The 24,924-nt window shown below is 33.7% G+C and overlaps 1 pseudogene across 1 annotated transcript; it reads left to right on the top strand.

Annotated features, from left to right (window-relative positions):
• The first annotated feature begins 16,537 nt into the window (after window positions 1-16,537).
• LOC143227321 (galactoside 2-alpha-L-fucosyltransferase Sec1-like) lies at window positions 16,538-20,805 on the top strand (annotated as a pseudogene). The gene is made up of 4 exons (XR_013014987.1): window positions 16,538-16,617; window positions 17,852-17,928; window positions 18,600-18,772; window positions 19,226-20,805. The product of XR_013014987.1 is annotated as a galactoside 2-alpha-L-fucosyltransferase Sec1-like (transcript).
• The last annotated feature ends 4,119 nt before the right edge of the window (window positions 20,806-24,924 follow it).

The following is a 24,924-nucleotide window of genomic DNA, read 5'->3' as shown; positions in this document are numbered from 1 at the left end:
ATATACAAGAATCCTCCATCGAGGCAGAGTTTTCCTGACCGACCACACTTATCTCAATGGATCCTGGAATGCTGACATAAATGTCAGGTGTTCCACCCATGAAAGCAAAACTAATTTTGTTTCTGTTTTTCTTTGGAGCGTCCGCTCCTCCATCTACCCAACAGATATTCAGCATTCTTGAAGCAACCACCAAATCTAATCTCCATATGACTGTATCCGGTCCACAATTACAGACTTCCTCACACAGTTCATGAAAGTAGTAACTACCGCCAGACTAGTGGATGACCACGTTCTAGCTAATGGCTATTTCTTTCACTTCTTGCACGTTTGAGCCGAACGCCCACCATCATCTATCGCCACTACATTTCTACAAATCCAGCAAGCCTGACTTAAAACCATATCTATCAAGGATATCCAAGCTGCTACACACAGTCTCACCTGCCATTAATACTACTTTATTTGTCTTACAGACGATCACGCACGTCAGTCTGCCGACAAAAACAACAGCATCAAATTCACTCAGACACCACCAATCTCGAAGTTAACAACTACCACGGCCCAGTCCAACACCATACGTATAACGACAGGCAGTGTGACGTCCTATTTGGATAACTAGCGAGCATCCTATCAGCAGACCCAAATCTGGACCGTCAAAAGACAAAACTCCAGACCGTTCATGCGTTCAGTACATGGCCAATAAAATATCCATTCGATCTTCATCTAGCTGTTCCATCGTTCCAGCACCCCCCAGAAACCATCCGTGTATGACTATGATAACTGATGATGACCATGACACCTTCTCTCTTGCCAGATGATCCATCCAATCCAATTTTAATTTTCTTATTTTGTCCCATAAGATGTATAAAATACTACTTATGTTTTTTAACTTCGCCTTCTCTTTCAGCTACTTTCCAGTATCATATTCTATTCTGGCCATGAAAGTGGGTTATTTTGGGGTACTTCCCCTCCTTAGTAAAATTATCGCCTTGAATCGTTGAATCCTATGTTCTATACCATGCAAAGATACCTTCTAATTTAAAACTTAAATGTAAAGTTAAAGTTAAAACAAAACTAAAAACATTTTTCTAAGCAAATTTTAACCTGACGTTAGTGTTATAATAAATCAGTTTGTTATCTTGTGAGCTATAACCACATAATCCAAAAATTCTCTGCAGCCTTGGTATCTTTTGTCTTTCATGGAACCATTACTTACCATTACCGATCATCCAAACCTCCCATCCTTTTGTACTTTCTGTCTAATGTAAACTTAGGCCAACCCCAAGTAATACGATATTTACCACACCCTCATTTATTGTCATCACTCTATTTAAGTAGCACATAATCTTAATTCCATGAGCGGAACTTAAGATGAATTGATATTTCTGAGCGCCCCTGTTATAAAACCAAATCCTTTGCAGAATGATTTTTGTACTGATTTTTGTGACATAAAATGGTGGTATGTTACATCCTCATGACAAAAAATCCTCATGTCCGAAATTTACTTACCACTATAAGATGTTTAAATGCACTACCTGTCTCAAGTGACTTCGGTATATTTGTAGGTTTAAATTAATTTATGTTGAGAAGAAACTTGTGTGGAGATCATATGACTGGAGAATGTGTGAACTGCTCGTCGAGTTGCATATTAACCTTCTCTAATGTTGCATTATTATAGGAACTGATTCAGTCTGCAGCATGTAACTTGTAGAGTCAACGACGCCCTTTAAAAAGAGGTTCATGGAGAAGGAAGAAAATAGAGGATTTCATTTCAATGAGAATATCTTGTTGAAGATAAGTTAGCTAAATCATTTTGTTAAAGGGTGACAGACGAGGCTTCTGAAACTGTTATTGCTATAGCTAGCTGAGGAGATTCCAAGTCAATCGTTTTTTGAGGAGGATTTACAAGTATTGAAAAAATTTGATGTTGCCAAGTTTCAAGTTTTTCTTTTGTGACAATACATACACTACCGATATTTGCAAAAGCAGTATTGTGGTATGTCCTGACATTCCTCGCTTTGTTTCTGTGGAGGTTCAATGACTGACTTGCCAAGCTGATTTCAATATTTATGCTGATGTTCGGAGGATGAGACAGTAGAACCAATAATATGTGTATCAGAGTAACATGAGTAGAAGCAAATGCATCACCGGCATAGCATATGAGGATATGTAGCTCAGTCAATGGATGTATTTTTGCTTTAGATCATCAAAGGCTAATAAAACAACCTCGCCACCCTCTTTAAAACTGCATCTTCGCGTGGCCGTTTGAGAAGAGACCTCTTTTGGCAATAATCTTTTGTTGTTTATTTTCACAGGTTGAATCCTGTATTAGTGTATCTTTTTATTTTTAACTTATATCGGAAATCGTAACACCTCTATGTAGTCTACCCAATCTCCTGAATTTGATCTCTTCGACTCGCAGCCTGTATGTTAATACAAAATTGCTCCTTTAATATTCAATGTTTCCAGGAGAAAGATGAACTAGGTTTAAAGAAACAAGAATATAACTGAGCCCAATGGTAGAAGGAAAGTATACAAACTATTCACAAATTCATACTAAAACTGGGTATTTAGTGGTATTTTATAATAAATTAATTAACAGTACAATTAATCGATTACATATGATTAATTACAAACGTACAGTGCTTATTCTCTCTTATATTTTAAATTTTCAATTGACGTTATGTTAAACTTGAACTATTTGGATTACTTTAGGTTATCTAGTCAGTATTGATTAATCTGAAATATTATATCATTATAGCGGTATTTTTTCTTTTGTGATAAAAATACTGAAAATTTGGTTATTGTGTTACACAGCTATATTTTTAAAATGTTTACGCGTATCATCTCATCACTGTGGAAATAAAACACGACAGCTTGAAGAAGCTAAATAGTTTTGTTAATCATTGTATATACTGGTAATAAAGTAATTTAATTACATTTTAAATATAGCTCTAAAAAGTCTTGACATGCCTACTTTGTCCTACTCATAACGAAAGTTTTAAAGTTTTAATGACTAAAGTCTCTACGATTCGCAAAACATAGTTGTTTTTTAGCAGTTCAACTGACCTTAAAGTATTGTTATCGAGGTAATACTGCGTGTTCTTGAAATTATTAAAAATATTATTACATTTTGAGTTCTTAAAAAGAATCTAAATATTAATCGCAAGAGAAAAACAATTTTAAGACTAAGGAATTGATATAGAATAAGACGAATATTAGGGATGATATACACTTGTTGCCTTTGATCTTACCACCCCATATATCTTCTGATGATTTTTACTTTAACTTGGTGAAACATGTAAATTTACAAGTTTAAATACATTTCGATAGTGCCTTATCAAATATTACAAATGTTCTAAGATATGCAGAATTTCATTCAATTTTAGAAATCGATAAATGAAAAAACATTGTATCTGATATTTAAAAAAAATTATGACCCCTTTAGAAATGTATTTGATACTCTCACAAGAATGGACGATTTTTATATCATGAGAATAACTGAAACATGGTAAATTGTAGATGATATATAAGTTGTTTTGAAATAGAACGTTTCTGGCTATTTAATAGGAATGGAATAATAAAAAGATAGGAAAAGAGTGACTTTATATGTAAAAGATAAATTATCTCCTGTTGAAATTGAAAATATTAAAGATAATAGTATAAAGATTAAATCCATTACGGTCTGTGTCAGTAGATAAAAAGGGAAAAACTATTTAGTGGGAATTCCTTAGAGACCATCAAGTGATGCTGATGTAATTAGTGAGAATCTCTACAATGCGATTTCGATTTAAGTTGTTAATGAAGTAATAATTCTGGACGATTTTTATTTTAGGCATACATATTGGAAACTGTTAGAGTCAAACCATGAAGACAAATGTTTTGGAATCTTTTCAGGATTAGTTTCTTTACCAAATAGTCAAGGAACCTATCAGAAACAATGCTATTTTAGATTTATTGTTAATCTCAAATATAGAAATTATCAAAAGGGTTGGAGCTGGAGAACATCTGGATGCAAATGATAATTGGTTTATTAGGTTCTATATTTTGCTGCAAATGGAGAAAAGGAATTTGCTGCTTTATGTAAATGGAGATTATAAACAATTTTTTCAATGTTTAATTAAAAATATTTTAACAAGTTTTCAAATTTCATATAAATGTTTTAACAAGAGATTCAAAGGACGCTGGAAGTTTAAAAATAACAAGGATTACTTTAAGCACATTAAGGGTAAACAAAAATAATACTGTTGTTGTTAATGTTTTGCAAGAATAATCTGTTGTTAATTGCTCTGATACTTTATGTATCGATACTGAGCAGATGTGGATTATTTGTAAACAATTTTTTCAATGTTTAATTAAACATATTCCTTAGAGAAAGAAAAGGGTAGCAGCAATTAAAAACTAACAAGTTGGTTCAGAAAGAGTTCAAGAGATAAAATAAAAAAACATCATAAATGTAAGAAATATAAATTGACTTGTATAACAAGAGATTCACAAGATTATATAAAATAAAAAAACCTGTGAAACAAGAAATTAGAACCTAGAAAAGGATGTGTGATAAAAGACTGGCTGGAAGTTTAAAAAATAACATTAAGGATTACTTTAAGCACATTAAGGGTAAACAAAATATTAGAATACTGTTAAGATCCTTCAAGGGTGATACAGGGAGGCTAGTATATGACAATTATAAGATTGCTGGGTTTCTAATTTTTGTTTATTCTTCGATTTTTATTTACGAGTATTTAAGCAGTATTCCACGTTTTGAATAGTTGATAAACGAGGTTGAACTAACTTACTGAATTAATTTTGAACTGGTTAAGAGAAACATTAGAAGATTAAAAAAATGACAAGACTCCTAAATCAAATCACATTCCCCTAATGGTTTTGAGGGAGGTTAAAGATTGGATAGATGGGACATTTACTACTATTTTTTAGTGGTTGAAAAGTGGATAAATGTAAACAAGTGTGAAAAAATGACGGAATTAATTTCGAATCGGTTAAGAACAAATTTAGAAGATTAAAGAAATGATAAGACTCCTAAATCATTTCCATAATGGTTTTAAAGTGGGTTAACATTGAATATGCGAGTCATTTACTACTATTTTTTTATCAGTTCTTAAATAGTTTGCAGCAACCAGAAGAATGGAAGTTAGTTAAGGTAAGTTCTGTTTTCAGGAGAGATAATAAACATTGTCTCAATAAATGTAGACCTATTAGTTTTACATCGGTTATGGGAAAATTTGTAAATTCTGTTAAAAATGCTTTGGAAAGTCATTTAACAAAGTTTAGAATTTTATTGGATAGTGAACATAGTTTCACTAAGGAAAATCTTACTTTACAATACAAATCGTTTAATATTCTTTAAAAAAGTTACTGCTTATATAGATGAGGGTAAAGGTGTAGATTTGGTGTATCTGGATTTTTTAGAAAGCATTTTAAAGTGCCACATAAAAGACTTGTGAAGAAACTTATCTCTGTAGGTGTGAGAAATAACCAAGTGAACTTATCTTTAATTTCTTGTCATCACGAATAAAGAGGTATTACATGCTGTTGGAAGACAAATATGGATTATCTTTAGATAAAGATAAAATTCCCCTCTAAAATTAAAACCACTAGGAGATCCACTAGTAAAAGGTAAAATTTTAAGGTAAACAATCTGTTCAAACAAGGCCAATTTAGTTATTCGGTCACATTTCTGAAGAACAGTTACACACAAAAACATGGCGTCTTTTAGGAATAGCCTAAGTGATAGTAAAATTTAAAATACTGTATTATATAGTTCTACATAAAGCACAGAGTTACAATGCTGAAAGAGGTTTCATAACCTACAATTAATACAGGAAATATTTATAGTTATAAAAGTGTCTTCTTTATCATTATATTATCATAATTCTCACCTCATCTTTTATTGTAAAAGAATTACACTTAATATTAAAACTAATTTAATACGTATCTATTATCTCCACCTGAAATATCCATCTTAAAATGAGCACATGACATAAATCACACCAATCAGAAAACTTTTACTTGATGCCACCATATAATTCTGGGACAGCAGGCTACATCTTAGAAAACCACTGATACATTCTAATAATTAACACGTTTATTCTACAGGTAACTACTAAGATGACTAAAAATAATCTACAGCAGAAAACTTAGTTGGTAAGAACGAACTGAGAGGTTTAATGAAGAACTGAAGAGAAAAAGTGAAATATATAATAATACATACACAAATAGTTACCCTTCCCCTCCTGTACTTAGGCAATAAACAGGGGGAGGTTGAGGAGAGAGACAATAATGTAACCAGTGATGATAATGTCAGAGTATTACAAAGTATCATCAAAAGGGCAGGCAATAGGGGAGGAGTAGGGGTGATGACGTCCACAAAATGTCACTAGAGAGCATGCAGTAAAGGAGATGTAGCGACGTTAATATCACCAAAGAGTATTTTGTCATAGTTCAACGAAGTGCCAGCAAAGGGAGAGTAATTGGAGAGGGTTAGAGAAGATGATGTACCAGTTACACAAATGGAACGACAATCATAATGAGATCATCATCCATATCTCAAAATGTAATCAATGGCTAGATTTATTTATGCTCAATAACCTCCTTAATTAATTAGTTCTATATTTAATCATACTTTTACATTTCCTGACCTTTTATACGTAAATAAATTAAAGTCCTGAAAAGGAAGTTTATTTAACATACAAACTTAAGACAATAATATTGTTTCACTAGTTTGTCCTTATTTGCATAATTGTTCTCGACAATATATTTCAGTTTGTTGTTTTTATGGTAATGGACAGGAAAATACACAGACGAGTTTTATTCAACATACTGATTATAGTTTTTTTTCTATATTCAAGTACATTTTTACAGTTGCTTTATATACTTTTCATCCTGAAAACGACAATTTACATTTTCCTATAAGTTAAAATAATGTTTCACTTTATAAGTATACATATATACAGGTATATTATATAACATATATTTTATTGACGACGAATACATTTTGACGAAGTTAAATAAGCAAAATCACGAGGAAGGACTGTGTTAAAAACAACAAATAATCTGATTAATTATATTAGTTTGATATAATTTAAAAACAAACAGAAACAAAAATAAATTAAGCAAGAAACGCTACACTAATTAAAGAGATCCCAGGATACAAACTATAGTGTAGGATTACAAAATGTACCCAAGGTTTAGGAGGTGACTGAAGAAATAAGGCCCACATTGCAGTGGGGATATACCGTCTATCAGTCTTAGCCTCCATTTTCCAGTCTCACATAAAAAAATAGAAGAGTATCAATAGGTATAGAAATAGAAATTAGGAGAATGAGATGTGGGTGCTCAAGCCCACAACATTCCATCATGAATATTATCATTCACTGCCCGCATACAGTTGTGGGAATGTGGCTGCTCTCCCAACAAAAGATGAAAACAAATAATTGAAATAAAAATAAGAAAATAAGGTACCACTATATGGGGGTAAATAAACTGAAAATTTACCTTTTGAATTTAGCATTCCAACCCCCAATATGGTAGAAAGGCACTAACTGACAGCACAACAAACAAACTATACCAGCATGAAGCATCCCATCTATTAAAACAGCTAGTATAGCTCCCAACCATTACCCATTCACCAAGTCTAATGTGATTATTATGTTCTAAACAAGTATTTATATGCGACAAGATGTACATCCGTGTAAAGTAGTGCCAAGTTGATAAATGACCTTATTCATAAATAAACATAATTAGAAATTTTAAGTAAAATTTCTCTAATTTTTGCTTCTTATACTTATCTAATAAATTCTTATATTTGTTGCAGAATAGTTTAATAATTTTATTTAAAGTTTCTTTATTAATTATTAAATCCATTAACTATTTCTACTTGGTGGACTCAGCAGATAGCTCAATGTGGCTTTGCTATAAGAAAACACACACACATTAACTATTAACTTTTGTATTAGTATTTCAACATTACTGATAAAATGTTGGAATTTATTACAAATTTTACAGTATCCGAATAACTGCGAAGTTATGATGCTTATAACATTAGTATTAAAAGAGGTTAAACCACAAATCGGAATTCAATTTTTTTAATCAAAAATATTTACTTTGATACCCTTATCAATTGTTTTAATTTCTAAATCTGAATAATGTATTTCTGTATTACATTTTGAAGCATTCTCAATCTATATTCTGCTGAATAAATAGTGTTAATAACATTATTTATTTCAGAATTAATTATACTAATTAAATAACCTATATATCTGTAAGTTAAGGTAAAAATATCTGGATTTGTGTAGTTTTAAATAAATATATTCTCATTATAGTAAAGATATAAATTTGTTATACAAGTAGAGTAGTTAGCTTCCATTGGAACTCATATTTGCTTATTTTTATTTCATTTAATTTTTTTCTTCTTTACTTGGGAGAGCAGTCACCTTCCCTGTCTTCAGGCAGTGAAGGGTGACATAGATGTGGGATGTTATGGGATAGAACACTCACATCTCGCTCTCCTAATCAGTATTTCTATTTCTATTACTACTTTTTTATTTCTTATGTGACACTGACAAATGGAGGTTAAGACTGATAGACGATGTATCCCCACTGCAATCTGGGTCCTACTTCCGCAGTCACCTCTAAAACATAGGGTAATTTTGTAATCCCAAATTACAGCTTGTACCCTGGGATCTTTTCAACAATGAAACGTTTTTTGTTTAATTTCTTTTTATTGTTTTTTTAAGTTATGACAAATTTATGTAAACCGTCTAACATTAAAACACTGTTGGTTAGAAGGTAGTCAAACATATACAATGGCGTGAGCACTGAAATCGAGACAGGTGTTTGTTAGTAGGTCGTCACGTGGTTGCACATATAGTGTGGTTTGTTTCAAAATAACAGTCAAAAAAGTTTTTGCCTTTTGTTCATTAGTGACATTGAAGAAACATTACGTGTTCGTGTCTACGTAATTCAAAACTTTGTGTATATTTAAACTTAGTAGTTTCCAAATACACAATTATTCTACTTTATAGAGAGATCATAAGTTGCAAAACAGTAGTTTGTGATTATCTTATACAAAACTCATATTTTATTATAGTCCAATATATTATCATATAAATAAAATTAAAAAGTATTATGCTCAACAAAAACTTCAGGTATTATAAGCTTCATAATCTACAAATTACTATCCCCTCTAGTGGCACATCTGCAGACTATACCGCTAGAAAGTTGGGTCCAATACCCTTGATTGGCATTCCACAAATAGCTATGTGCTTAATAAACGACAATAACTATAAATTACTGAATTAGCTTTCATACAAATTATCTCTATTACGACTTAATATTTAAGATTGAATATTGTCTATAGATGATAATGTAAATTTCTTGCATTTTAAAACTTTCAGTCAAAAGTTCAATTTAATTATGTCATGTTATCAATTTCCATAGACTAAGAAAATATAATTACTGGATACAAAACTATGTTACAGTAACAATAAAATTAATGTATCAGAGGAACAGTCACAGTACGGGCCACTTAGAGACAGGACAAAGGTCAATTCTGAGTTGACCATGCATATTTCACAATACACAGTCAAATATCGGTTGCTCCTCCACAAATAAATGGCAGTCAAATCAGTTTACATTCACTTTGAATTCAACATTCATGTGATAACTATGCCTTATAATTCTGCTTATGATAAGATGGACGGCTCATTTGATGCAAGTATATATATGACTTTTGAATTAATTAATTAATTAATCAAAACGAGCACTGTTATGAATCAGTTTGGTATTGATCACTTGTATTTATATTTGTGTTGCACATGGTCCAATTATCACTCAACTGTGACAATCTAAATGAATTACAGTTTGTTTGTTTGTTTGTTTTAGAATTTCGCACAAAGCTACTCGAGGGCTATCTGTGCTAGCCGTCCCTAATTTAGGAGTTTAAGACTAGAGGGAAGGCAGCTACCCACCGCCAACTCTTGGGCTACTCTTTTACCAACGAATAGTGGGATTGACCGTCACATTATAACGCCCCACGGCTGAAAGGGCGAGCATGTTTGGCGCGACCGGGATGCGAACCCGCGACCCTCAGATTACGACTCGCACGCCTTAACACGCTTGGCCATGCCGGGACTATGAATTACAGAGAGAGATGCGGGTCTCGAATTGAGTAGAATTTACTTCCGTCGGTGGATTTTAACTGTTGAAGAGACTGAAAAATTAGAGGTTCTGAATGCTATAAGTTGATTTCATATCATATATATGGATTAATATGATTTTTTTTACACTTATATACAGTATGATGTCGTTTACTTCATCTTCTTTTTACAAACACTCAGCGGTGAAGGTACGCACTCTTACCAAGGGGTCAAAACGCTTGCCATGTAAAACTGTTTGTTTGTATTTCGCGCAAAGCTTCACGAGGGCTATCTGTGCTAGCCGTTCTTAATTTAGCAGTGTAAGACTAGAGGGAAGGCAGCTAATCATCACAACCCACCGTCAACTCTTGAGCTACTCTTTTACCAACGAATAGTGGGATTGACCGCCATATTATAACGCCCCTATGGCTAAAAGAGCGAGCGTGTCTGATGCAATGGAGATTGGAACCTTCGACCCTCAGATTACGGGTCAAGCGTCCTAATCACCTGACCATGCTGGGCTGCCTGGTAAAAAAAAGGAGAGATACGTTTTCAATGCTTATGCATAATTCACAAAACTGAATTTACTTTTCGTAACAAAATTATAGTTAATAATACGATTTTTTTTAGTCTTTTACGGGTTTCTGATAAACACCCCTGCAAAAGATACGGAATTGTATTGTTATAAAGTCAGCGATTAAAAGAAATAAAAAAGTATAATACACCTGCTACAACATACAACGTATAATGTAGTCCCAAGTTATTTGGACTCACAAATATTATACAGACTTTTAATTAGAATATTCAATTCATAGTGAACGGAACAACCAATAATTTAAGTAACAAAGATAGAGTTATGGTATATGGTTATTAAAATCATTTAGATAAACTTTTTTTTTTTTCAAAAATAAGGTTCTATTTCTCTTGATTTTAACTCGTATCAAAAAAGTCATTCAAATTAAAAAGGCATATCTTTTCATGAGCTATGAATATCTTATTTAATCGTTATTACTAACAATTAATTTATTTATAATATAAACTGACTACTTGAGCGTTCTTCTGTTCATTTTTACCATAAGTAGCATTTATAATGCTCACTACTTCACTTTATGATTTCGGATACTATGAATACAATTCTAATAAATTATTCACATATATAAAAGTATATATTTTAAAGAAAGTTAATAGTTTGCTTTTTGTCAATTTTGCGCAAAACTACACGAGGGCTATCTGCGCTAGCCGTCCCTAATTTAGCAGCGTGAGACAAGAGGGAAAGCAGCTAGCCAACTCTTGAGCTACTTTTTTTACCAACGAATAGTGAGATAAACCGAACATTATAATGCCCTGACGACTGAAAGAGCGGGAATGTCTGGTGAAATAAAGATTCGAACCCCCACACCTCAGATTACAAGTCGAGTTCCTTAACCACATGGCCATGCCAAGCCTAAAAAAAATTAATACTGATAAAGTTAAGAAAATGAAATGAAGAGAAAAGACTGCGATGAAAACAGCAAATCCAAACATCTGATTAATTGTATTTGTTTTTATAACCTAAAAATAAGCCGTAACAAAAAAATATTAAAAAACAAAGAAACTCTGCAATAATTAAAAATATCCTAGGGTACAATCTGTAATGTGGGATATAAAATCTACCCTAGGTTTTGGAGCTGGCTACATGTTTTCCACCTCCTGGAATCTTATCACTTAGCGCAGCCTTTTTTATTTACATTGGACCAACATGTATATTTATTTTATTTTTCATGTTGCCTCATGTGGTTCCACAACATTGTTTCACGTGTTGCCCTTACACTGTTGCAGTTTGAATTTGAATGAACATATAGCTCTGTGTACCGACATTGAGATTATCAGATTCGAAATGTTTGGTTAAAATAAAATTATATTGAAAAATTCATCTGAGATTTTTATTTATTTTGACTAGTAACTTATTTCGTAAAATATCTATTCACCTATCTATGCGTTTTATTTGGCCCGGCATGGCCTAGCGCGTAAGGCGTGCGACTCGTAATCCGAGGGTCGCGGGTTCGCGCCCGCGTCGCGCTAAACATGCTCGCTCTCCCAGCCGTGGGGGCGTTATAATGTGACGGTCAATCCCACTATTCGTTAATAAAAGAGTAGCCCAAGAGTTGGCGGTGGATGGTGATGACTAGTTGCCTTCCCTCTAGTCTTACACTGCTAAATTAGAGACGGCTAGCACAGATAGCCCTCGAGTAGCTTTGTGCGAAATTCCAAAACAAACAAGCGTTTTATTTTGTATTTGAATGATAAATGGCTGACATTGCTGTCGCCATGGTTTCACAAATGACGGCGGAGGGCGGTAGCTTCCCATTGATTTGTTTGTTTGTGAGTTTGTTGTTAAGTGCAAAGTTACAAAACAGGATATTTGTGCCTTGCCCGTCAGGGGCATCGAAACCCGGTTTCTAGCTGTATATTTTAGCAGACATACCAATTGCCACTGGAAGCACTGCCATTTCTAGCAACCCCAGTATATGAGATATAATATTTTACGATTTTTAATTTTCTGCATCGTGGCTTCAATTGTCTGACAGTGTTAGTTTTCTCCTACAAAACTCTTTAGTCCTTAGGTATCTCCAGTAAAAAAATTAAAATAAAGAAATAAAATACTTTTATTGACGCAACCAACTGCCGTTAGGCGTATAAACATTTGTTTGATTTACTTATGCCTAACTTTCAGAGCTAAGGTGTGGATTGATGACACCCGCCTGACTCTATGATAGTATATTTAGATTAACTGTTTAGAAATATTTAAGTTCATAGAGGTTGAAAACCGAAAATAAGCTGGTAAGTTTTGCAATTTCTTTCACTTTATATCGACACATATTTCGTAATACCTAAACTGATACAGGTGAAAGTAAACGACACAACCACAAATATGATAACAGAATTTGAGTGCTTAAGATGACGTCAAAATTAACGAAAATGCCACACTTTGTGAGAAAACAAAGTAAACAAAAACATACTTTTCTCCAAACATATTCGTTAAATATGTAGATAAACACTGCTATTTAAAAGGTTGTCATAAGAGCAAATTTGGTAAATATTAAAGTTGTGATAAAGAAATCCTGTTAGTATAATCCTATATTCCAGAAAGTAAACTTGAAGAGTATTAATATTAATTAATTAGAAATATGCATTCTCTTAAAGTTTGGTTACTTATGATTGTAGACTCGTGTAAGTTCTATCGTAAGTGAGAACCACCTTTCAGCAAAACAACTGATGTATACTTAAGTTTCTTCGTTTACTGTTATTAATTTCAAAGCTATACAATGTGCTGGTTGTGCTGTGCCAATCACGGGTATCGTTAAACAATTATGAAGCAAGTCCAATATTTTGCCGTTCAGTCACTGGAGGAAATAATATTAAGGAAATGTGTCTTGCAGGAACAATTCCATAAACTGCCGGAATTTTTATTCTATGCTATTCTAGCGAAACCACAACCAAGGGAACGGGCTTGGAGAAATCAAGCTGTGTGATGTTGTGATGAGAAATGACCATACTTACGTGTGTGTTTATATATATATATATAAATATAGGCCCGGCATGGCCAGGTAGGTTAAGGCGTTCGATTCGTAATCTGAGGGTCGCTGATTCGAATCCCCGTCGCACTAAACATGCTTGCCCTTTCAGCCGTAGGGGCGTTATAATGTGACTCTCAATCCCACTATTCGTTGGTAAAAGAGTAGCCCAAGAGTTGGCGGTGGGTGGTGATGACTAGTTACCTTCCCTCTAGTCTTACACTGCTAACTTAGGGACGGCTAGCACAGATAGCCCTCGAGTAGCTTTGTGCGAAATTCCCAAACAAACAAACACACAATATAAATGTATGTTACGAATTATTTCCATATTCTATTTCCATTCATCATTACAAGCCTGTCTCCATCATCCACTCTTTTGTGTGCACTTTCATTAAGGTCCTTTCTGCTCATGGAAGGCAATAAAGACTTCCAGTTCAATTTTGGTCTCTTGAATTAAGACTAAAGACGAAATAGCGCCAATGTACGGATTACTTATAGATTCATCTTTACATGCGGAAAAATATAGGCTCTCTTTAGATTTCCATTATATTTAATTCTTACTTAACACTGAATTTGCAACTATCAGGTTAAAGACTATAATAGATGTGGTTTATCTGAACAATGGCGATTTCATAGAGAGTACGTTTAATTTTGTACTGTGTCGAATGGTGATGAATAAATTAGGGATAATGACAAGCTAAGATAAAAATGTATCACACCAGGGGAAATTCAGGATTTTAAAATATTACCTTGTACAAATAAAACTTAAGATATATACTAATAAAATATGGATTACTAGCTAAGATTTTACAGTATTTCCCCATCGCACCAAACATGCTCACCCTATCAGCCGTAGGGGCATTATAATACGATGGTCAATCCCACTATTTGTTGGTAAAATAGTTGTCCAATAGTTAGCGGTGGGTGGTGATGACTAGCTGCCTTCCCTCTAGTCTTACACTGCTAAATTAGGGACGGCTAGCACAGATAGCCCTCGAGTAGCTTTGTGCGAAATCCAAAAACAAACAACCAAACAAATAGGCTAGGCGATTCCACACTTGATCTTTACATTAGGCTTATTATAACAACACAAAGTACACTTACAAGTTATCACAGCACCACCGTCACTAAAATTGTAGTGGGCAGACAGCAATTGAATTACTCTATTTGAAAAATATAATTTGGGTTTTATGTCTCTTATTATTTCGAGAAACAAAGCATGACGTAATATACACTGGCTTTTATATGGGTCAGATTCACAAAAGGAGTTGCATATTCTTAAGAGTTGCACTCTGTTAATGAACTACAATACGCTACATTTTAAGATGCAGCTCACACAGAATGGAAACCCATTTCAGCTGAAGTATCGTCAGTCCAGACGTCTTCTCAACTCTTTCGCAGACTGTATGAACAGCAGAAATGCAGTATTTTAAAATATTTCATGAGAACAGTAAATGAACAAGAGACCAATACGTTGGAATTAGTGACGATAATCGATAGTTTTATTATTAAACGCTATTGATCCAACTATACTAAACCTAAAAGAATGAGACAACAGATACGTTGTTACCGAATTAAATAACTTTAAAGATGATGAAAATATTACTGGCCAGCAATATTTAGTGATAAAGTGATAAAAGTCACCATTATCGAAGCTATTCAGTCTTCTAAAAAAAATGTACCAAAACATTTTTGATAGATAGTCTTGGCGGCGCTGAAAATACGTTTGTTTAAAAATATATACCTCGTCTGCTGTGAGGTTGAAGAGTATTTTGTATTTGTTACAGTAGAAATTACCGATCGATATACGAACAAACAAGACAATTTATAATAATAATTATTCACAAATGTATTCAATCACAATAAGAATAGTTTTACATAGACAATATTTATACAATTATTAATCTAACAATATTTGCAGAATTATGAAGCAATATTGACACAATCATGAAAATGTTAAAAATTAACCTATTTGGACAGAGTCAAGAATTTCTTTTTAACAAGTTAAATTTCACCGTCAAATATAATTTCACTTTTTTTTTCTTTTAACCGTCGTGATTTTCTTAAACCTCGAGATGATGACTTTCAACGGTCAGTTAAGATTTTGCAAGCAGTACCACCATTACACCATCTTTAGTGTCATATATATACTATTGCATTACTCTAGAAACGTTTAATCTGTAAAAACTTCCGTACACGAACATTATCCCATCGTTCCTGGAAAGCTCGATTCTAGTAAGTTCACTGATCTCCGATCTATATTTCAAAAAGTTTCGGCACTTTATAGATTTCTAGGCCTAAATTATTTGGCCTAGCGTTCCAAAATATTCTATAATGGTTCTATAGTTCAGGAATATTCGATGAGAATTAATCACTAATTATTCTAAGGATTCTGACCAGGTTTATCTGGCTTTTATATTCTGACCAGGTTTGTTTGGCTTTTATATTCTGACCAGGTATTAATTTCAGTATTAAAAACAGTAAGATGTATGCATACTCATTAGGATGTTATTTTATTCTTAACACGACTATTATAACAATATTATTGTAGCATGTAGTGATAATTTGTATTATTGTGGCAATATTATGTTGATACTACTTAAATGATAAAACTGTAGTTAATCACTTTAAACATGTTAAACTTAACTAAATTTCACCTTAAAAAGTTTTTTAAGCAACATGGCACATTTGGCTATCTATTGTATCCATTGTGGGTAATCGAACCCTGGATCTTAGCGTTGTAAATACATAAACTCACCACTATTTCACTGGGGGACAACTTCAAAAGTTAAAGCCCAAAGTGTAAAGGCGAATGTAAAATCATCTTTTGGAATGAGTATCCATCGACTCTCCTTTGGCATAACAATGCATCGACCATCTCCAAGTGACGTAGTGAACAGAGAAACACCATTGTGAAAATATTAGCACAGCATTTTGGCAGTTTTTCTTTATTGTTTGTCCTTACACCAGAACGTCTTTACTGTAATTGAGAACTGTTGTCATTACCGTTGTGGCGATATTTTCGAATATTGAAGCTTTGTTACAATACGACAAAAATAATGTTTACATATTTAGATATACATGGTTGCACGTAATCTAAAACTAGCTAACTTATGGTTTTCGCACAATAAACCAGTGAACAACATCTTCAAAAAAATGTCAGTTTTAATTCCATTAACAACGCAATAAATATTGTATTTTTGTTGTAGTAAAACTACTAATATTTTATAAACTACTCTGTACAATAAACCAAATCTGATGAAATTAGAATATATATCTCCCAAATGATTTATCAAATTTAACTAGGATTCATCTATTACAGAACAAAGGTAAAAAATATCAAGTGAGGAAAAACGTTTAGAGCCGTTATTAAGAATTATATGTAGTTTTACGAATAAGTCGTTCTAGTGATATTAATATGCTGTGTATTTACCAACTATAGACGTATCATAAACAAAAAACTTCCTTATTTTAATAAAACAGGTATTTTACCTAATACTAGATGGAGTACCTGACCCCTGGTGAAACCATAATTTTACATGTATCTCCACATTAACAAAAAAAAAAAAAAATCCATGCCAAATTTGGTGAAGGTTCATTAACAGGGGGTGAAGTAGCGGTAAAAAAACCCACAAACAAGTAAAAACTGAAAATCTTAATGTTCCCTGCGTGGACCTAATGAACCATTTTCCGTGAGGATCCATCGGCACTCAGTGAAGTAGATACGTGGACGTATCACAGACATTACTATTATATTTATATAGATTAATTTGAATATTATATTTTTAAACACTGTTAGAGAAAGCTAACTGAAAAATCAAATGAACAGTTTGATATAACGAGTCAGAAGTTACTGACGGCAAGTATGTTGATTTAATTGGAGTGACTGGCTGGTTGTTTCATAGAACAAAACGCAGTAACTCATCAAATCAGCACGTCGTTGAACTTTATCTATAGAATGTTTCAGTCTTTTATTATTCGTTTGTTATGATATAAATATTCATTCTTTTTCTTAAAGTTGAGTTTGGAACTACTGGGACGGTTGGAACAGAAAGACTTGCGAACGAAATGCCCTCTTGGAAGCTGTTTGCTATTTTGCTTACCTCGACAATAGTTATTTGGCAAATTATCCTTCATACAACTAAGGTACGAAACTGTCAAAAGTTACCTAGTTGATGTTAAATCCAACAACTTGTCCAGTGATCTTGTTACTGTTAATTCAGGTAAGATGTATTTGCTATACATGTTTCTATGAAATATTAACATTCAGACTTGTTTTTCAATTTAACTAGTTAATTTACACCATTTTATTTCATAAAACTAGCATTATTCTTGGCGTTGTTAAGTATAACTTAATAAATTTAACTTACAACAAGTTTCCTTGCAAGACAACAGTTAGTCTAAGGACATACGGTGCTAAAATACAGGGCTCGATTCTCCGATAGCCTTATGTGGCTTTGTTATCTAACTTACAATGAGCTGTTCTCCCATTTGAAGCAGCAGTTTGTCGTATATTAAAAATATAATTAATAACTGAATACTCCAACAGTAATTTAAGTAGTTAACTAACGTAACGTAAGTGAAAAAAAAGTGTAAGACCCGTGAAATTGATTTATTCACATCTGCATAAAAATTCCCGAATTACGTATTGTTTTGATTAACGTGAAGTTGTTCCTCCAGCGACATGGCTTTACAACGATTTAAAATTTCTTGTCAGATCTTCGTGTGTGTTACAAATGCTAATTACGTCTTAAACTGAGTATTTGTAACACACACGAAGGTCTAACAAGAGATTTTGAGAAACTGACAATTCATAATTTTTTGTTACTGGGTAGTTGCAGTTTACTTTTCACTATTATTTTAAGTATTTGAGGTTTTTTGTTCTTTCTTACAGATGTCAATAGACCACCACTTACAATAATTAAAAGCAGAGGTCGCCTAGGAAACCAAATGGGAATATTTGCGACACTATATGGTTTATCACGTCTTAACAACAGAAAGCCCGTACTCCAAATCATACGGCCCGGCATGGCCAAGCGCGTAAGGCGTGCGACTCGTAATCCGAGGGTCGCGGGTTCGCGCCCGCGTCGCGCTAAACATGCTCACCCTCCCAGCCGTGGGGGGTGTATAATGTGCCGGTCAATCCCACTATTCGTTGGTAAAAGAGTAGCCCAAGAGTTGGCGGTGGGTGGTGATGACTAGCTGCCTTCCCTCTAGTCTTACACTGCTAAATTAGGGACGGCTAGCACAGATAGCCCTCGAGTAGCTTTGTGCGAAATTCCAAAACAAACAAACAAACCAAATCATACTGCCTGGCAATTGCGTACGTTTTTCAAAATCACCGTAGAAACAAGTACTGAGCTATTAGAAACGTACAAAAGCCTTCCTTACTACAACATAGGTAGGCATATACGTTCAAGTGATGTAGCAATACCGAAGGATGCCGTGATTTTGAGAGAAAACCAGTATGCGGTTTCACCAACATTTTATGATTTTGTCAGATTCGAAATAAAACAGTAGTTCAGATTCGTCGATCCAAAAGACCAGCATGCAGAGGCGGTGTTACGTAATATACAGTGCACGAGATCTGTTGATACTTTTGTTGGAATTCATGTGAGAAGAACAGATATGATAAATTATTTATTACAACGAAAGGGTGCCATACCAGGAAATGAATTCTTCAAGAAGGCTATGACTTACTTTCTATCAAAATACCGAAACGTAATTTTCGTGGTGATAAGTGATGACCGGAAATGGTGCTAAACTAACTTGAAACAGACAAATGTTGTTATCGTTCCTAAATCCCCATTTCCAGCCCACGATATGGCAGTACTGTCCAAAATGTAATCACAGCATTATTACCAAAGGTACGTTTAGCGTCTGGGCTGGCTACTTAGCCGGTGGAGAGACAATTTATTTTCAACCTTTTTCCACCTGATCACCCATACCTGAAATTAAATCCTTATGAAAAGAATTATGTACTAGAATGGATTGGTATGTCTTAACCTGTGCTGGGATTGATTGGTATGATTAGATCTTTATTATATCATACTAACTGGACGATTTATTATCTATATACAGATCTTTGGGATATTTATGTCAGCACACAGTGTGTTTTGGTGTTACGATACACTGATATGTGTTTGTTCTTTATTATATCACACTAATTAGACAATTTATTATCTACCTATAAAGAGCTTTAGGATATTTAGATTAGTACTTAAGGTAATTTCTGAAAAGTAGGACAATGTTTCGAAGAAATGGAAAATGAATCTCTACAAAGAACATATTGCCTGAGAAGATTTCTCTACAACGCACATATTGCTTATGATTTTCAGTTACATGATTTTTAGTGTACTTTATTAAAATATTTTTGTTCGCAAATGTTTAAACACATTTTATTATCTTGTATCTTGAGCTTTATTTGAGACACATCCACACTTTCAAACTCACTCTATACGTTTAGACGTTTTTAGCACAATATCAGAGAGTGGTATACCGAACATATTACACACTTCCTATATCTTCTGTTCAGTCTATTTACACACTGTTCCATGACTTCATGTCCACCACTTGGATAGCGGTAAGTCTTCGGATTTACAACGCTTAAATCAGGGGTTTGGCCCCTCTCGATGGGCACAACAGACAGTCCGATGTGACTTTGCCAGAAGGAAAGCACACGCGCCCATTAAGCCATCGTCCTTATTTAATAAATTGTTAATTTTCTTAAACCTAATTATCTCCAGTCATTCATGAATATACCTGACATTGTGAGTATTAGATCGAGTTAATAACATATTTTACCCACTAGATTATTGTTATGCAAATGTTCAGCTAATGGTGAAATACCTAATTTAAGATTTACCTTACTCACCGGGCACAGGCATGGCTACGTGGTTAAGGCACTCGACTCTTAATCTGAGGATCGCGGAGTCGAATCTCCGTCACACCAAACAGGCTTGCCCTTTCAGCTGTGGGGGCATTATAATTTGACGGTCAGTCCTACTATTTGTTGGTACAAGAGTTGGCAATGGGTGGTGATGACTAGTTACCTTCCCTCTAGTCTTAAATTACTAAAATAGAGACCCCTACCGCAGATAGCCCTGGTGTAGCATTGCGCGAAATTTATAATAAAAAATAAAGAAGAGAATTTAAATAAATTTCTTCTTTTAATGAACTTAATAACAGTTGATGTAGTGAATGAGTGAATTACATGTGCATTGTTCTCATCAACATCTTACGCTGCGTTAAATTTCATATTGGATTTTTTTCTAACTGCAGCAAATCATCCAATAAATCATATTATATAATTACAGCAAACATGAAATGATTTTTTAGAATAAATCCTTCAACATAGCACGTGACAAATGCTATTGGAAAACAAAATCTTCACAGTTATCCTTCAACTAAAAACATGATGTTATAAAATATTTCTTTTTCATAGTATTAAATATAACGAATGTATAATCCAGGTATCTATGATACTGCCTTCTGGTGGCTCAGTGACAAGAAAGAGGACTCATAACGTTAAAATTCAGAACTCGATAACTACGGAGCGGAGAGCACAAGCAACCCAGTGTGTAACGTGCGCTTAGCAACTAATAAAACCGAAGTTATTTCTAAGGTTTACAACTTTCAGAACAGTTACTCAACCATTAATTATCACGTTAACATAAAAACAGATTTGGTAAGAGTAGGTGCCAATTTTGAGCCACCGCAACATTATTTATCTGATCATAAATACCACAGTTAAACTCTCAGACGATATCTTTTGTGACAAATTTATATATTCAATAAAAACATACAATGCTTAAATCTGGAGTTTGATTCCGCAGGGTGGACAAAGCAGATAGTTCAAAGTGGCTCTGCTCTGCAAGAAAAAGACACACTCCATGTCAAGACATGGCCAGGAGGTTAAGGCACTTGACTCGTAATCTGAGGGTCGCGGGTTCGAATCCCCATCCCACCAAATATGCTCGCCCTTTCAGCCGTGGGAACATTATAATGTGACGGTAAATCCCACTGTTCGTTGGTAAAAAGTAGCCAAGAGTCGGTGGTGGGTGGTGATGACTAGCTGCCTTCTCTTTAGTGTTACATTAATAAATTAGGAACAGATAGCTTTCGTTTAGCCTTGCGTGAAATTCAAAACAAAACGAACCATGCCAAAACTCACACAGTAAACTTGTGCATCAAATCTTAAGTCTGCCAGCTGTTCATGGATCTCAAAACAACTTTTAACTGCATAACTGATCACAGGTACGTATCGTTGAAACTACTGGACTAATGGAACAATTGTTCTTTACATACTTGATAAACCGTAGAGAATACCACCACTAAGAACTTAATGGTTTAATATATTCAGAAATTTTTAACAAATCAGTGATGTCGAGAAAACCCACTTGTAGAGAAATATATATGTAAAAACGGCTCGTTTGGGTTGAGAACATTTTTTACGTAGAGGAGTGAACAACGTTTCGACCTTCTTTGGTCATCGTCAGGTTCACAAAGAAAGAGAGGTAACTGACCGGAAGCTGACCACATGTTTGAAAGGGGTTGTGTAATGAGTGTCGGAATCTAGAGGGCGGGCTTAGATGTTGAATATACAATTTTATATTATTTATTTTTATTTATTATTATTATTTATTATATTATATTTTAATATAGATATAAAGGTGTTTCTTTGTATTGGTTTATTTTGGGCTTAACTTGTATAAGTAAGGCTTCTTTAATTTTGCGTTTGCTTATATTTGTTCTTTATATAGTATTTGAGTGTTTTCTATGGTTATGTTGTGTTTATTTGACTTACAGTGTTCGAAAACGTGTGAAGATGACTTTTTATGTTCTTTAAATCTGGTTTTCATTTTTCTACTTGTTTCTCCAATATAGAAGTCGTGGCAGTTGATGTTGATGAAGTATTGTTTTATTTTGTCTAATTCATCGTTAATTTTATCTGGTGAGCATAGTTTTATGGCTGTATTTATTTGGTTTCTTGGTATGTTGAGTGCTTTTGTTTCATGTGCTGAGTCCCGAGGAATGTATAGTCCAGTATGGGTGATTTTTTCGGTGGATTTCTGTTTTAAATTGTGTATCGGTTCTTGTAATTTTGAGGTTAAGAAATAATATTTGATTGCTTCCTTTTTGTTTACATGTGAAGTTGATGTTGGGATGTATAGCGTTAATGTGATTGAAAAAATTATGTGTTCACTCCTCTACGTAAATTTTTTTTTTCAACCTAAACGAGCCGTTTCTATATATATATTTTTAACAAATGTTTTTGTAGTTTACCCCCCTCTCTTTTTGTTGTGAGATGATGGTTTAATTTTTTAAATGCAATTTAATCGGATATTACTGAAAGTTCTTTACTTATACAATCATTATTTAATAGTAATATACCTTAATATACCTGGTTTAGTGACAACTATTCATTTATTTTTAATTAAATGGTTGATTGCTTTAGTTTCTTTTCTACTTGTCTTTAAGTTTGATTTACAGTACTGTGCAAAAGTGTCAGAAAAAAGTCAAAAATTAAATTTCAGATTACTTTCAAAGAACATTGGAGGATATTTCGCAGGTGAAACATCAGTCTTTTTCTTATCTTCATATGTAGTACAACATAAACCCTATAGATAGAAGTACCTGAGTTCAGCAACCAGTTAATATTTTCTGTATCTCCCATTTGCTTTAATAACTGCAGAAAGTCTTTCAGACATTGTTGCAATACATTAAATCAAAATGTTCTTTGAGCTTTAATCCAAATGTCTTTAATACACTCATAAAGTTTCTTTCAAAGCAACTTTTGAATTGTCAAGTTTTTGATCAGTATGTTCGTCAAGCACAACCATTGGCTCATTCATTTGTCACCAGGGGTCAGTGAAACGTTACAAGACTGCCACTCTGTGGTGGCATGCAAGAATGAGTCCCACAAAATGGAAAGAATCACAAAATATTCTCTTGTCCTAACATTTATGTACACTACTGTATGTGAGTATAGAAACAAGGCCAACTCTGAAACTTCTGTTACTATGTTATCAAATTTTTATCGTTTTCCCCGTGACAGAAATGTCCGGAGTAGCCTTAACTTATTTCAACCACCGATATGACATACACAAGCATCTCTACTTGGTGATCAAAACCACAACTTTTCCCATGTTTTAAAAGCCACTTAAAACTTTTTTTTAATTTGTCCGGTTCAGAAATGATTCCCTATTTTTGACTGATTGTTTCAATTTTACAGCTTTTAACCCAAACGTCTGTGGTTGCATAGTATTTGAAAGTATAATATTTATTGAAAGTTTTGTAAACAAATATATAAAGAAATAAATCGACGGATGTCGGTTTTGGACCTTCAATTTATAGAATAAGACACACCCACTTTTGTTGCCAAGTCAGGCTGGTTTACATGCAACAGATGGAGAGATGTTAATGTATATATTACCAATTTATCTACCAAAACATGGTGCGGGAAAAGGTTAGGACTTCTGATTCAGATTCAGTGTATCACAATTCGGTGGCGAATTTTTTTTTCTTCTGGTCATCTTTGTATATGACGATTGTCAAAGTATCCTCATGAGGGTTATTTGAAGAAATAATTTTGTTTGCTTGTTTGTTGCTAAACACGAACAGAACTACACAAAGGCCTATCTATGCTCTGCGACACGCGAGTATCGACACCCAATTTTTAGCGTTATGAGCCCTAATACCGGGGGTCTGAAAGAAAAATGCGTGTGTTAAGAAGAAATATAATAAAGATAAAATAATTCATTTACGGTTGAAACAGGTTTTATTACACATATTAATTCAGGTTTCGCTCCCATAGATATACACAGAAGAACTAGTAGTAAAATCACCCGATAACACTTAACGATCATTTATTTATGTTCACTGTTATGATACATCCAATATTACTTCCGTCAATCACCGAAGTAGCCAAGAAAAATTTCATATCAAAATCCTCCTCAGAGGATTTTGCTTCTTTAAAACATTGTACTTATGGGGTAAACTTACACTTCATATAATCTTAATTCTTTCACCGTCAAAAATACATATGTGGCGCCCTCTACGACACTACTACGAGAGTTTGAAATTTTGTATTACTCTGGAAGGAAATATTCCTTTTCGAATTTCTCATAGTTTACCAGTTTTCATGTTTCAGATAAGTAATGGAGTGTCGAAATATGCGTTTTTGTGGCCTTGATTTTATATCTGAAAATAAACTATGA

Source organism: Tachypleus tridentatus, chromosome 9 (assembly GCF_004210375.1).
Source record: "Tachypleus tridentatus isolate NWPU-2018 chromosome 9, ASM421037v1, whole genome shotgun sequence".
Taxonomy (NCBI): domain Eukaryota; kingdom Metazoa; phylum Arthropoda; class Merostomata; order Xiphosura; family Limulidae; genus Tachypleus; species Tachypleus tridentatus.
The sequence above is the reverse complement of the archived record's forward strand: the minus strand, read 5'-3'. Positions and strand labels throughout refer to the sequence as shown.